The sequence below is a fragment of the Haliotis rubra genome, unplaced genomic scaffold (assembly GCF_003918875.1).
Source record: "Haliotis rubra isolate DU_JTF1 unplaced genomic scaffold, ASM391887v1 Scf395, whole genome shotgun sequence".
NCBI classification, from domain to species: Eukaryota; Metazoa; Mollusca; class Gastropoda; order Lepetellida; family Haliotidae; genus Haliotis; species Haliotis rubra.
This window is the reverse complement of record NW_025767074.1, coordinates 96978-113705: the sequence shown is the minus strand read 5'-3', so window position 1 is coordinate 113705 and position 16728 is coordinate 96978. Positions and strand designations below refer to the sequence as shown.

Below are 16728 nucleotides of genomic sequence, written 5' to 3'. Positions count from 1 at the left end.
CGTTAAACCCAATTTCACCTCTACTCACCTCACCTATATCACCGGTGTGATACTTAATGTATAGGGAAATGTGAGCGACGACGGTTGGTGACATTCACGATATTGATAAAGTGTATGAGGGCGTGATCGACGGAAACAAACCCATGGCATAATTGAGCCGAATCTTTGATTCGAACCAAGTCACCAGCAAACCATGGCAACTGGGTAGAAAGAAAAGAACGCCATGTTCTCTGACATTTTCAAGAGGGTGGGGGAAAGTTAGTGTGACTCTTAACATCAGAGCCTTCGTGGATGTATGTTCAATAATAGTAGTAGTTGTGTTATTATATTTAAAGGCAATTCTTGTCGTGTAAGTGCGTCGAGATTGAGAAAAAGAGAAGCACGATTCAGTTCGTAAACGATAACCATTGTGGTGACCAACGCCAATAATCCATCATCATAATCACCATAATCCACTGAAATCACAAAGAGACAAACCCAGCGCTGTCTCAAACCAGCCCTGCCCGACATTGAAAGAACCGGGGGTGATGAGGAACAGCCGCAGGTGACAATCAGCAACAATCAGCAACAATCAGTTTCAACACGTCAAGACACCTACGTGCTGCACGTGAAATCCGTGCTCAGCGTTTGGCACACGTGCGCAAGATTCTGCACTGAATTGGATCCGAAAGTCGGAGCACATTTAAGCAGCACAGCGAAGTTCAGAAATGAATCCCTCACTGGAAGTGAAAAAGTGAGTGTGTTCGGTTTCACGCCGCTTTTAGCAATATTCCAGCAATACCACGGCGGTAGAAGTGAAACAAAACAGATTGGACATGTGTATGTTTATGTTAACCATTATGAATGATTGTTCCACACAACGGGAGAACCACTGCGAATGTTGCCATAACGACTGATAGGAATAGAAAACTAACCGTGTACCTCTGTCAGAGAAGACAAATAAAAAAGTAATAAAACGTAGATCCGGAGACCTTCTTATTAACCCCTGTTCGACAGGGCAGCCTAAAACTAAGATTTTGAGAGATCGAGACAATTTTTATGCCTTTCTGCGTTTCTGATGTGACTCGCGAGATCGTTGCGGATATTGCGTGGCGGCCAAGAATACAAGTGAATATCTTGTTTCTCATCGAAAAACGTTTCTTATCCTGAACAAGAGAGTGAGTTTGGTTTAAAGACGCTTTTAACAGCATTTTAACTATCGCCTGGCTCGTCAGCTTGATGTTGGAAGAAAGCCTGCAGTGGTACACGCTCATCGATACCTTTATCCACATTAAACAGTGCTCTATGACGGTGTGTGAATATATGGTTAGTGGTTGTGCATCAGAGATAGACTAACGCTTAGTCTCTGAATATATTCAATTTTAATAGTAACAAATGAACCCATTTAGATTGAAAAGGAGTCCCAGTGAGATTGGAGATTCAGAACCTGAAGGAATATAGATTTACTGTATTTTGGGCTTTAGCGTTGCAGGGAAGGCTAGTAAGTAGTGAAAATAATGTGGTTCAGGGACTGTGAGACTGCATCAGAGATAGAGGGACTATTGCCCTCGTACGTTAGTCACCAGGCTATACCACTGCCTTGGCAACACAAAATTCACCCACGGAATAAGTCAATCTGAATCAAATGTAGCATACATCGATAAACATGGAATTGCTTCACTTGAATACTATAAAAATACAATGCAGGATATATAAATAATGCAACGATACGTCACCGAATACACTGGGCTGTATTTTGCAGTATTTACTGTTTTAGCTCAGGTTTTTACCTTTCACCGAGATACATAAATGTTATTTTTTATTGGAATTACTTTGACATTGGTAATTACCTTTTTTCATTATCTAATTCCAATAGGGCTGCCAATCATTAAACCGTTCCTACGCCCCTGTGTTGAGATTCGAACCCAGGACGTCGGTGTTACTATCGAAACTAACCGAGCCAACTTAAATTGAAAACCACGTTCACGGGCGTGGTCCTGACAAACCTAGCAATGCCACCCTAGAACGTATAAATATTTTATGGCTAATTTGACGTCTATGCACATTGTCACTGTGGCCAACACTTTCCCTACATGCCACTGATTACATGACGCGGGTTCGAATCCCACTGGTGGTACTAATCACCTTACCCAGTATTATCGTCTACCTCAATGTCAAGCTGTCAAAATAGTCTGGCATATTTAGCTGAAGTCCTTAAAAAATAAGCATTCATAAAAAAACACAAAAAAATCCACAAGTAAACAGTGAGACGATTGTAAGAAAGTTTAGACGCATCGCTTCATTTGACACTAATTCGGTTATACCGCGGCTTATCAGCTCCGGTAACTCGGTTATATCACGGTGTATCAGTTCATGCAGAAGCAAAGCCAGTCGTGGCTCAGGTCTTAGGTATTTATGACTTTGGTGAAACTCGCGAAAAGATGCTGACATCTGATAAAATAGATAGAATCTTCCAAACCATGACCAGCGGGTCCTGGTAGGACAAAGAACCATAACTCTGCAAGGCAAAGCGCCCGTCTGAGATAGATTTACATTACTATATAATCAGCGACTGACGTATTACGTGTGAATGGGTTTATAAGTTCAATGTGGTTGACTCTGGAATATAATCACATGGTTGAATGAGTGAGTGAGTTTAGTTTTACGCAGCTTTTAGCAATATTCCAGCAATATCACGGTGGGTGACACCAGAAATGGGCTTCACACATTTTACCCATATGGGGAATCGAACCCTGGCTTTCGGCGTGACCAGCGAACGCGTTAACCTTTAGGCTACCCCACCGCCCCCATGGCTGAGTGAGTGAAATTGATTAAACGCACTTTGACCCTTATTTTAGTGTGTCAGCTTGATATGGGATGCAAGCTAAGGCAATGCACGTCTTAATCTTTAGACGACTACCACTTTGTTGAAAATGACGAGTACGAGTATGGAGCTGACAAACTTAATAATACAAGGCGATTCGGGAACTCATGATCGCAGGTTCCTGTAGCGCGTAAGGGACTCAACTCTGCACAACAAATTGCGGCGGCTTAGAAAACTGATCCACAGGTAAAGGTCTTTCAATTAGATGTTAACATTATCCAATGATATTTATTATGTTGATTCCAAGTGCCCTATTTTTCACTGTTCCAATAAACATACTGGGCCTTCCATAATGGATATTTTTATCACAAAGAGCAGTGACGATTATGAAGTTGGAACTATGCGCATGCGTGTTTAAGTCTGCAGTAATTGCTGGCTTTGTATGTCATCCCACGGATGAGGAAAGGAGTTATCATTTCCGTTCGTTTGACAGAGGAGTATGTTTAGATTGGCGTGCCAGGAAAACACCACTTAGTTTGATTTGCTTGACAATAAAAGTGCCTACGGTATCTCCTTGGCGCACCAAACGTTATACGCTACGAGAAAGTGATCATTTACGAGCACGAGATCTCGCGAGATGAAAAGAAGAAAGTTGTCATGAATTGAGGGGACTCAATAAAATTCTCATTTCCGACGCAAAAAAGTTTGCTTAAATCGAGCAAGGTGACAGCGACGGGCCCTGCATACATCGAGGACTTACAAAACTTGACGCTTGCTGGAAATTATGAAAAAAACGAAATGAGTTAAAGACAGCGTAGGAAACGGATCAGGAGCAAAAGTCGAAAGTAATTACAGAGTCCAAAAATTTCGAATTATTAACGGAAATTATTCTGCCACTGAGACCCCCTGAACTGAAAACTCAAATTATTATTTTGTTATTAATGCTTCCTTAAAGTGGAAAGAGTTAAAATTTTAAACTTATGCGGCAATTTAAAGACATGTTTAAGAAGAAAGCTATTACATTTTTTAAAGTCGATAATTACCCTGATCAAACACTAAGTCGAAGGCCCTGGTTCGAGCCCTATGTGTGAATCTATTGTTGGTGTTCCCCGGGGCGGTGGGGTAGCCTAGTGGTTAAAGCGTGCGCAATATTCCAACAATATCACGGCGGGGGACACCAGAAATGGGCTTCACACATTGTACCCATGTGGGGAATCGAACCCGGGTCTTCAGTGTCACGAGCGAACGCTTTAATTATTTGGCTACCCCACCGCCCCCTAGCAAGTTTGAAGTTGTTTATACACCAAGTTTATTTAAGTGGAAATTCCAATGACATCATGCCTTTCTGTCAGTTAAATTCATCACACGGTAAAACTTTGTCAGTGTTACACGGGACAGTAGGTGCAACTGTTAGATCTTGACTGTCGTTACTCCTTGAGCTATCGATTTTAATCTTCATTAAAAGGTAGTGTTCAGAAAGCGATTTTTTAATCACTTTACTAAATTATGTAGCGCACTTACTAGGTGAATGGATATAAATTGAGGGTTTTGTGCAAACATGTGACTAGCATGTGATTGTTGAGTTGTTTCTAAATTGCGGACTGAGAAATATGGATTAGGAGTCAATTTGAAAGCTATTGTGTTGTATCGAGAGTGGTTAGCTACTATCGCTTTCATGCCACCACCAAATGCCCGTCAATCTAAACTTTCAGAATTCTTCGATTCGTCCGTTGAATAAATCCAACCTTTGTATAATTCAAGATGGACACTATAACATAAGCTGCGATCCCCGTGAGTAAATAAATATACATACATGAAATAAACAGACATGAAATCTACTTTTTGTTGTGTTTTCGGATGTCTCGAAGTTCGGATAACTCGATATTTTTTCTTGGTCCCATGAATATCGAGACAACGGTGCTAAACTGTATTAATAATATAATATTTTAATTATTGATGTTGTTTTACAGATTAAATGCAGATAATGGAGTGAGTGAGTGAGTTTAGTTTTACGCCGCTTTTAGCAATATTCCAGCAATATCACGGCGGGGGACACCGAAAAATGAGCTTCACACATAGTACCCATATGGGGAATCGAACCCGGGTCTTCGGCGTGACGAGCGAACGCTTTAACCATTAGGCTACCCCACCACCCTACAGATAATGGAGCAGAGGGAAGTTCGGGGGTCCTGGAACTGTTATTATTATCATTATTATATTTTACAGATTAAAAATAGATTGCAGCAGAGAGGGTGATCCTGTCACAGTCAGGCTGGTAAGGCTCATCATCAGCTCAGAAACTTTGCCCCCTCAACACGCAGCCCAGACAGCGAATCGGACTTCTCCCAGGAAACGATGCGTAGTCGAACGTTTTGGAGAATATGAAGGCTCCCTAACACAGCAGCCTTATTATCATTGTTATTATAAATAAAATCCTCCTCGTCGTGAATATTCGGGGTTAATCGTCAACATGTGCTTTCCCCTTATTTCTAAAGGATTGTCTTAAAAGAAAAAAATATTCTTTTGCCAGCACGGCGAAAGTTCATATTATTCATGTTTATATTACAAATGGAGTGTTCAATAGCAATTACCCTGTAGTTCAATATCTGTTCAACAAACACATCTCCTGCCAACTGCTGGTGCTATAAACTACACACCCTCCCTCGTCAATATACAAGTACACACTCAGGCCATGCAAATATAGATAAATGCGTTAACGCCGGCTACATACACGGAACTCTACTGCAGCAAGACATCGGCGTGGCATTATTGGAGTTGATGTGGAGGATAAAATACTGGCACACATGGCATTTATGCAACTGTATGAAAGGCATTGAAACGTGAATCTGATTAACTCAAACATTAACACATTAAATACATTATGTGAATTGATGAACTGATGTCATGCAAATGATATGATATTTAAACCATAATAAATCATATGTGGAGAAAATGCCATGTCCACAGAGAGAGAGAGAGAGAGAGAGAGAGAGAGAGAGAGAGAGAGAGAGAGAGAGAGAGAGAGAGAGAGAGAGAGTGGAGAGAGAGAGAGAGAGGGTGAGAGAGAGAGAGAAGTTAGAGAGAGGAAAGTTTGAGTGTGTGAGAGAGAAAGATGAGAAGGAAAAGTGTGTGAGAGGAGAGAGAGAGAGAGAAAGAGAGAAGAAAGTGTGAGCGTGTGTCTCTGAGAGAATAAAGAAAGAGAGAGGGAGAGCGAGAGAGAGAGAGAAATGTGGGTGAGAGAGAGTGAGAGAGAGAGAGAGAGAGAACTGAGAGAGAGTCCTACCTTCGGTGTTTGTCCCCGCGTTGCTAGTCGCTGTACAACAACCCGCTGCCAACTTTGGTAACCGCGCTTGTCCAATTCCAACTTTGAAGAAATTACGAGCGGGTCCTGTGACTTTATATACACACCCAAATCAGACACCGGGAGGACTGGGAGACAGACACCGTGTGATTAATTACAAAAAGTCAATCGTCACTACTTTTGTCTTTATAAAATTCGGCTATTCTTGAGTTGTTCTTGCGTAAAAGTGTTCGTCATCCATCTGTTGTGACCGCGTGGACGAGTGTCGCCGAGTGACTGCCAACAATTGGTGCCAGTGTTTCTTTATTCCCCAATCAGATCGAGGTAAGCCTGTGACGTCACGACCGGGAGCACAATCTTCGCCACTCGTGGTCGTCTCTCACATGCTTAAGTTAATTACCTGACTTGCACGGTGCCAATTAATTTCACTGGGAAAGTGATAAAGAGAGTACAGATTACGGCGGTGTCGGGAGACCGGTCTTAGAGAGTAGAGTGTTTGCGCTTTCTACTCTGCCCACAAGGAAATGTTCTACGTGGTTTCGAAACACCTGAATGGAAATCTTTCATTCTTCAAATCATCAGCTTGGCTGTATCGATTGCGCGTATTGTCAAGGACTTTGGCGCTGCCATACCTGGTACCAGCATGAAAAGAAAACAACACCCACGCTATGTATTACATACCTTTTAGAAATTCAGCATGTGTCAGGGGAGAATTCTGTTTTGTTGAAGAACAATTTTTTTACAATATTTAGAGAACCCATGCTTCGAGTTGTCCCCATAGCAATAAATCTCGCGTCGTGATGTAAATGAAATATTTTTGTTGAAGAGTCAAACCTAACCCAATCACATTACCCATAGCAAACAAATGTCGAACTTAAAATGTACCTCGACGTAGATAACACCTGGCCAGGTTTATAAAAACAGGTAGTAAAACTGTTTAGAAAGTTTAAAACGGGGACGCGGTGACCTTGACATTTAAGGCCGTCGTAACCCGACGTGAAGGATTGCGTCTCATAGTCCAGTAGAAATCCGTTGGTTCGAACCCACGCTGTAAGTGAGTGAATAAGGGAATTTAGTTTTACGCCGCTTTTAGCAATATTACAGCAACATCACGGCGGGGAACTCTGGAAATGGGCTTCACACATTGTGCCCATGTGGGGAATCGAACCCGGGTCTTCGGCGTGACGAGCGAACGCCTTAACCACTAGACTACCCCACCGCTCCCAAGAGGTAAGGTTCTATGGTGGAGCAATTTCGTGTACTTTCTGGTAAGGGCAGCTTACACCCAGACCTAGGAAGGATGGTACAGATAACCAAGTGGCCAGGCTGCAATGTTTTTGTCGCGAGTTCTAATCCCAAAATCTCCTTGATTGTGTTTCTTGGTTTGCCAGCGCCATACAAGTACATGTTTGCTTTTACAGAACGAAGCAAACCTTGAAAATCCTCTGTGCTCCACTGCTCAGCCACAACGTAACCACCCTCCCAACCCCAAACCCGCATATTCAATCTCTCTGCAGGGGTGGTGGGATAGCCTAGTGGTTAAAGCGTTCGCTCATCACGCCGAAGACCCGGGTTCGATTCCCCACATGGGTACAATGTGTGAAGCTCATTTTCGGTGTTCCCCGCCGTGATATTGCTGGAATATTGCTAAAAGCGGCGAAAACCCAAACTTACTCACTCACTCACTCACTCAACTCACTCCCTCTGCAAACATATATCCAGAAGTATTATTATATTAGACCAAATATGTATAAAATGAATATCCTATTTAACACCAAAAAAACTAGGAACTTTAAGAAAACTTTTATTTTTTTGTAAAATAATTATGTCTATATTTAAGAAATAATTTCAATAACTTAATATGTAACTAGCTCGATGTACATTGCACCTTTCATACCGTTTGTATATACTTTTTATGTTGCATAAATGTAAATATTATTTATATACCTCATATGCTGCAGTTTGCAGCCTGAGTGAATAAAAGTACAGTTCAGTTATTGTCGAAAGCAAGAATACCCAAACCAGTACAGCAATACAACATCAAATAACTGTAAAGGTATCGATGTGAGGCGGGGTTCTTGGATCGGGGCGTAGACTTGTAGACTGCTCCTTCAACTCCAACATCAGGGCGACAATAGACACACTCGTGTCACCCGAGCCACGGAGCCATGTGACAATACAGCCTTTCAATTAATGCCATCGATTCTTGTGACAAAGAGGACAACGTGCAACTTCGACCACAGTGTAACAAGGACAAGCATATTAAAGGAGGTGGATCTTATTAAACAAAGAGAACATCGTTCTGGCGTTATCTGTATCAATACGGATCATCAAAGAAGTCTTCCTATTGGACTATAATCTGGAGCTATATTTCATGATGGCAATTTACGTACTTGAATATAGATCTGATGTAATTTGCTGATAATCTTAGCAGAGCATAAGTGAATGGAAAGTGTAATAATTATTGGTAACGATTTCAAAACAATGCCAATCTGGACATTACCAAGCGTTGACTGATTTCTAAATTGGTTTAGGCTACCGTAATATTAAACCATCAGAAACAGTCATAGAAACTGTATTTCAAGTTTTACAGGACCTGGCCTGAGTAACTTCAGTTCATGCATTATTTGGGGCAAAATAATTTGATCGGAAAACAATTGAAAGTAGCACGCCGTATGTTCGCACGCGCTAACACATGTTCACAACACGAACTAAAGATGTGTTGCTGTTCTGACACAACGGAAGCGGATTCTTCTTTTAGAGAGCACATCATGCGATTATTTGAAGCAGCAAATATTCTCTTTCTAACATACACCCGGTATTTCTGAAGAACGCTGATTGAGACTATGAGACGCTACATCATTAACGATGTCTGATCAATCTCCATCTGTAATGGTTGCGGTAAGACAGACGCCCTTGTAGACCTTGTATACCACTGTATATCGAGACTGTCTCCATGGTGGTCTCCTGGCTTTGTCTACTGTATTATATAGACGGTATATATCACTGTTATACAGACTGTCTACACGGTCTCCTGGCTTTATCTGCTGTATCATATAGACGGTATATATCACTGTATATACAGACCGTCTCCATGGTGGTCTCCTGGCTTTGTCTGCTGTATTATATAGACGGTATATATCACTGTTATACAGACTGTCTACACGGCATCCTGGCTTTGTCTCCAATATTATATAGACGGTATATATCACTGTTTATACAGACCGTCTCCATGGTCTCCTGGCTTTATCTGCTGTATCATATAGACGGTATATATCACTGTATATCTAGACCGTCTACACGGTCTCGTGGCTTTGTCTTCTATATTATATAGACGGCATATATCACAGGTTATACAGACCGTCTCCATGGGCTCCTGGCTTTGTCTGCTGTATTATATGGACGGTTTATATCACTGTTATACAGACTGTCTCCATGGTGGTCTCCTGGCTTTGTCTGCTGTATTATATAGACGGCATATATCATTGTTATACAGACTGTCGACACGGTGGTCTCCTGGCTTTGTCTGCTGTATTATATAGACGGTATATATCACTGTTTATACAGACCGTCTCCATGGGCTCCTGGCTTTGTCTGCTGTATTATATAGACGGTATATATCATTGTTATACAGACTGTCTCCATGGTGGTCTCATGGCTTTGTCTACTGTATTATATGGGGGCGCGGTGGGCGAACTGGCTAAAGCGCCAGGCTAGTGATCCAGCGAGCTTGAGGTGCCGGGATCGAGCCCGCCTGTGACCGGGTGTAAAAACCTTGGAGTCAACTTTGTGTGAAGACTCTTTCAGTGTTGTCACAACCCCTAGTGTACAGTACACAACCCTGTGCACTTAAAAGAACCCACGAATCCGTTGGTATATGACCAGATGGTGGCCACATGAATACGTGCAAACACCTAGTTGCGGGTACAGCAACGTACAGTAAACATGGACAAAGTACTGTGACTATGTGTCCCAGTCCACCCAGCTGTAAATGGGTACCTCGTAAGGATGGGAATGCCACACTAACTCGGTGCGCCTTGTGGCTGCAAGAGTTGTATGCTCCCCAGGGAGTTGGATTGACAATACGATGTGCCGTTGAGATTGACATCTAGTGAACGAGGGAAAAACAAAGCGCCTTTGAGCAGCTGAGCTGAGCTGGATATCGGCGCTATACAAATGTTAGTATGTATGTATATGGACGGCATATATCACTGTATATCCAGACTGTCTCCATGGTGGTCTCCTGGCTTTGTCTTCTGTATTATATAGACGGCATATATCACTGTTATACAGACTGTCTACATGGTCTCCATACTTTGCCTTCTGTATTAGGGGCGGTGGGGTAGCCTAGTGGTTAAAGCGTTAGCTCGTCACGCCGAAGACCCGGGTTCGATTCCCCACATGGGCACAATGTGTTAAGCCCATTTCTGATGTCCCCGGCCGTGATATTGCTGGAATATTGCTAAAAGCGGCGTAAAACTAAACTCAGTCAGTCAGTCTTCTGTATTATATAGACGGCATATATCATTGTTATACAGACTGTCTACATGGTCTACATGGTCTCCATACTTTGTCTTCTGTATTAGGGGCGGTGGGGTAGCCTAGTGGTTAAAGCGTTAGCTCGTCACGCCGAAGACCCGGGTTCGATTCCCCACATGGGCACAATGTGTTAAGCCCATTTCTGGTGTCCCCGGCCGTGATATTGCTGGAATATTGCTAAAAGCGGCGTAAAACTAAACTCAGTCCGTCAGTCAGTCTTCTGTATTATATAGACGGCATACATCATTGTTATACAGACTGTCTACATGGTCTCCATACTTTGTCTTCTGTATTAGGGGCGGTGGGGTAGCCTTATGGTTAAAGCGTTAGCTCGTCACGCCGAAGACCCGGGTTCGATTCCCCACATGGGCACAATGTGTTAAGCCCATTTCTGGTGTCCCCGGCCGTGATATTGCTGGAATATTGCTAAAAGCGGCGTAAAACTAAACTCAGTCCGTCAGTCAGTCTTCTGTATTATATAGACGGCATATATCCCTGTTTATACAGAATGTCTCCATGGTGGTCTCATGGCTTTGTCTTCTGTATTATATAGACGGTATATATCATTGTTTACACAGACCGTCTCCATGGGCTCCTGGCTTTGTCTGCTGTATTATATGGACGGCATATATCACTGTATATCCAGACTGTCTCCATGGTGGTCTCCTGGCTTTGTCTGCTGTATTATATAGACGGTATATATCACTGTTTATACAGACCGTGTCCATGGGCTCCTGGCTTTGTCTGCTGTATTATATGGACGGTATATATCATTGTTTTACAGACTGTCGACATGGTGGTCTCCTGGCTTTGTCTACTGTATTATATGGACGGCATATATCACTGTATATCCAGACGGTCTCCATGGTGGTCTCATGGCTTTGTCTTCTGTATTATATAGACGGTATATATCACTGTTTATACAGACCGTCTCCATGGGCTCCTGGCTTTGTCTGCTGTATTATATGGACGGTTTATATCCCTGTATATCCAGACTGTCTCCATGGTGGTCTCCTGGCTTTGTCTGCTGCATTATATAGATGGTATATATCACTGTTATACAGACTGTCTACACGGTCTCCATACTTTGTCTCTGTATCATATAGACGGTATATATCATTGTTATACAGACTGTCTACACGGTCTCCATACTTTGTCTTCTGTATCATATAGACGGTATATATCACTGTTATACAGACTGTCTACACGGTCTCCATACTTTGTCTTCGGTATCATATAGACGGTATATATCACTGTTATACAGACTGTCTACACGGTCTCCATACTTTGTCTTCGGTATCATATAGACGGTATATATCACTGTTATACAGACTGTCTACACGGTCTCCATACTTTGTCTTCGGTATCATATAGACGGTATATATCCCTGTTATACAGAATGTCGACATGGTCTCCTGGCTTTGTCTTCTGTATTATATAGACAGTATATATCATTGTGATGATACAGTCTGTCTACACGGTCTCCTGGCTTTGTCTGCTGTATTGTATAGACGGTATATATCCCTGTATATCTAGACCGTCTACACGATTTCTTGACTTTGTCTTCTGCATTATATAGACGGTATATATCACTGTTATCCAGACTGTCTACACGGTCTCCTGGCCTTGTCTCCAATATTATATAGACGGCATATATCACTGTTTATGCAGACCGTCTCCATGGTCTCCTGGCTTTGTCTGCTGTATAATGCAGAAGGCATATATCACTGTATATCCAGACTGTCTACACGGTCTCCTGGCTTTGTCTCCAATATTATATAGACGGCATATATCACTGTTTATACAGACTGTCTACACGGTCTCTTGGCTTTGTCTTCTGTATTATATAGACAGTATATATCACTGTTATATAGACTGTCTACATGGTCTCCTGGCTTTATCTGCTGTATTATACAGATAGCATATATTAGTATACATACCGACTACATTGTCTCCTGGTTTTGCCTTGTGTAATATGTAGTATATGTCAACGTTTACCCAGCGTCCATGTTGTATTGGTTTTGTTCAGTGTGTTATAGTAGACCGTATATATCATTATATATCTAAACTGTCCACAGCATTTGTATGTTGCATTATATAGACGTTTACTTAAACATTTTCTTTGGTCTACTGACTTTGTCTAGTGCATTATACATACCGTGTTTAATCCTTAAAAATGTCAAGGGTTACACCAAATACTTTTGACATATGAGTCGTGTCGAATTTAGCCAGATGAATCCCTTGCAATAAGTCAGATAAGTAGTTTCCAGTGTGCAGTCACAAATGTAATACTCTAATGTTCGGATGTTTTGCCCTCTTTGTTCCATTCCATTGTATGAGCGGTCTGGGTTTATTTTAGTTATGGTGTCTTATGCACGTTTCCAAGAGCTTCCGTATATCTTTAACAGATGGTATGATTTCCAAAAGTGGTCACGTGACAGGCCCTTAATGCATATTGGTCGGAAATTACGTTGGAACCCTAGTTGGACGTGTGACGGATATTGATGGTAATGTAGAACGCCCTAAAAAGAGGCCCTGTAAGTATCAGTTTTCAAGAGAAGCCCATCAGGATGGTGACAGCACAATACATGATCCACAAAACGACAAATTAACCCCAAAAGAGCTAGAACATCGCTGTGCCTTGTGGTTCAAGAAATACATGCAGGCCAATTTAAAATGATGATATATCTAAATATGCCTTTCTGCAGTCTAAGTAAACTTAGGCTCAGTATTATTCGTTACACTGCTGTCAGTATAGCAGTGTAACGAATAATACTGAGCCTAAGTTTATTTAGACTGGCCTTTCTGAAGTATAAAATTCATCCATCAGCACAACGTGAGAAGATATATGATGATATCGCACTCCAAATATGCCTTTCTCAAGTATAAAAATACTACATCAGCACTATGCGAAAAGGTGCATACATCTGCCACAATGTGTCAACATTAACCCTACATATCGGGAAATAAATGATAATTTTAAAAATTTCAATCGATGCCGCTTCTTAACTGTAAATGTTTCAGAAAATTTATCGTAAGTTATTCGGTGTGTCGAATTGTTCCCAAAGCCTTACTAAAACCTTCGAACGATTTTCAGAAATAAACTTCCAGGAACCAGATCGCTGTTTATCCAGACCATTTCAGTTTCTCCTGATTATCCAGACTATCATCATAGTCTCCTCGCTTTGTCTACTTTGATAAACAGACCCATTAAATCAGGCTTTTTATAGTGTACCATATAGACCATGTAAATCCATGTCTATACAGACCGTCTACATGGTCTTTCGGCTTCTCCAGTTCATTATAGATCGTGTATATCACTGTTTATCCATACTGTCTCATAATCGTCTCATCCCATTGCATTGGCCAATCACCCTACATCGTCTCATCCAGTTACATTGTCTAATCATCTTACATTTTCTCATATCGTTACACTGTCTAATCATCTTACATTTTCTCATATCGTTACACTGTCTAATCATCTTACGTTTTCTCATATCGTTACACTGTCTAATCACCTTACATTTTCTCATATCGTTACACTGTCTAATCACCTTATATTTTCTTATGTCGTTACATTGTCTAATCACCTTACATTTTCTCACATCGTTATGCTGTCTAATCACCTTATATTTTCTGATGTCGTTATGCTGTCTAATCACCTTACATTTTCTTATGTCGTTACATTGTCTAATCACCTTACATTTTCTCATATCGTTACACTGTCTAATCACCTTATATTTTCTGATGTCGTTACGCTGTCTAATCACCTTACATTTTCTCACATCTTTACGCTGTCTAATCATCATATATTTTCTGATGTCGTTACATTGTCTAATCACCTTACATTTTCTCACATCGTTACGCTGTCTAATCATCATATATTTCCTCATGTCATTACATTGTCTAATCATCTTGCGTTTTTCTAACTCCATTACATTGTCTAATCGCCTTGTATTTTATCATCCGTTTACATTGTCTCATGCCTGTACTTTGTCTCACCCATCGCCTGTCTCATCACCCTACATTGTTTGATAACCTCATATTATCTCATCTCAACCCTTTTAAACCCGCCCCATTATTACTTACAATACCATTGTGTTCTCCAATGACACACACGTTCTGCAGCACGACTGGACCGCAGATCCTATATGCAGATCCTATATAGGGTCAATCTCGGCAGTAACATATACACACAGTCAAGGATGACGCGGCTCCTGGACTATTGACCTGCAATGTGAACTGGCCACTGGGCTCTCGTGACTCCAAAATGTTTAACGTCCTCTTAAGACATACACATGAAGGAGTGGACATTTCATTCAGCCTGTGATCTTTGATATCTGCATGTCTGCTCGTTGAAACACGGTCATTGTTTAAACCGGATAAAAACTCCTGTGAAGGTTCGTGGTACATGATGGAGGTTCCTTCAGAGGAAGGTTTTCATTTGGTTTTGGTTCCGGGCCCACGTAATTGTTTCTATCTTAAAGAGCACACGGCCATATCATGTTTTTCGTCTATTTCATAAGCCAAAGTGTAATATAGTTTTAGTCTGTGGCTAAGTGTGTGTGGCAGGAGGGGTGGCGGATGGGTGGTTGGAATGTATTCTGTCTCAGTCAACAAAATATGTTATCGTCCGAATCAAATGCATCGTGACATCATAACAATCCATAGTGAATTCATGACTTCACATGTTTCCGAATCATCCGTATGGCATTCCGCAACAGCACCAAGCCCCCCTCACCCACACACTAACACACACTAACAAACCTTACGCCTCAAAGGGTGGAGAGTGTCGGTATCGCCCACCAGTGTGTTTCTCATGAAAACATATGGCTGCTGAGAACATTAATGCACATCGAAGCTATTTTCTGATTTAAATATAAGTACGATCAGTCCGAGAATGATTCTTTGGTGATAAGGTGTTATCGGTATTTTAACTAGTCAAAGTCACGATAAGATGAATAAATGGTTAGTTACACATCCATGACAAAACAGTTATGGACGTCCACAGCTAACGGCCAGTACCTGGCCTGCGTATCCTTAATGTGTTCATGTTATGACATCATGATTTCGTTAAAGAAACCTCAATGTAAATCCACTGCCATCAGTTTAAGGTTAAACAGTCACGTGTTAACAAACTAAAAAGACATAAAAGATACAAAATACGATAAAATATTTAAAAATACGCGTATTTTGTTGCAGAAATTAAAATTATAACTGTGGCATCTTACTGCAGATAGCCTGGTGTGTTTTAGAGGAACAATTGTTATACTGTACATTATCTGATCCAACTTTAAACACGTGTCAACTATATATGTATGCCTTCTTCAAAAAGTATTAAGCACAAATGACCAAGCCTAACACATTTAACAAGACATTATCGACCGAATGTAAGGAACATTCACCGGGAGATAAAAAACCCAACAATATTCATTGACAGTGTCACTTTTGAACACGAACAATTACCATGAGAACAGACCCCTGTCTTTATTTTTTTTCATGATTTCAAGTAAGAGCTTATAAACTGTTTAAGAATGCCTTAGTTTAATGACGTTAAGGGGAAAATCGTATTCATTGTGGATGCACATCTAATGTTCCATAAATCTGACGCTTGACCCGATCATAATCAAGACTTAAAACGGTTTGTTTGATGTTTGGAAAAGAACGGGCAAATCTCCATTTCCTCAGGTCGTGAGAAAGGGGCGGTGGGGTAGCCTTGAGGTTAAAGCCTTCGCGCGTCACGCCGAAGACCTGGGTTCGATTCCCCACATGGGTACAATGTGTGAGGCCCATCTCTTTTGTCCCCCGCCGTGATATTGCTGGGATATTGCTAAAAGCGGCGTAAAACTAAACTCACTCACTCACTCAGAAACACTCTTCAAGATTCCATGTCAATGATTGTCAATGATTGTTCATTGGTCAAGAAACTATCAGACAGTGACCTAGTTAGACCAGGTATTGTCCAGCAGGTTTTCATGTAATATGGTCATTTGAGGCCACTAATTGGCCATTGGTGCCCTGACACATCTCCGACAATTCTTTCCGCGGCCACGTGTCCAGTAGGCTGGCTTGGTATGTACAATAA

The 16728-nt window shown here is 41.3% G+C and overlaps 1 protein-coding gene across 2 annotated transcripts in view; it reads right to left on the bottom strand.

Moving 5' to 3' along the window:
- LOC124286894 overlaps nucleotides 1-6375 on the bottom strand; it is a 46898-nt gene extending 40523 nt beyond the window's left edge. The window contains exon 1 of one of the 2 annotated variants that reach the window (XM_046723333.1): nucleotides 6087-6375. The gene's annotated coding sequence lies outside the window, so the exon portion shown is untranslated. The remainder of the gene's footprint in view (nucleotides 1-6086) is intronic. The other variant, XM_046723334.1, reaches the window with a different exon arrangement.
- Nucleotides 6376-16728: the final 10353 nt, after the last annotated feature.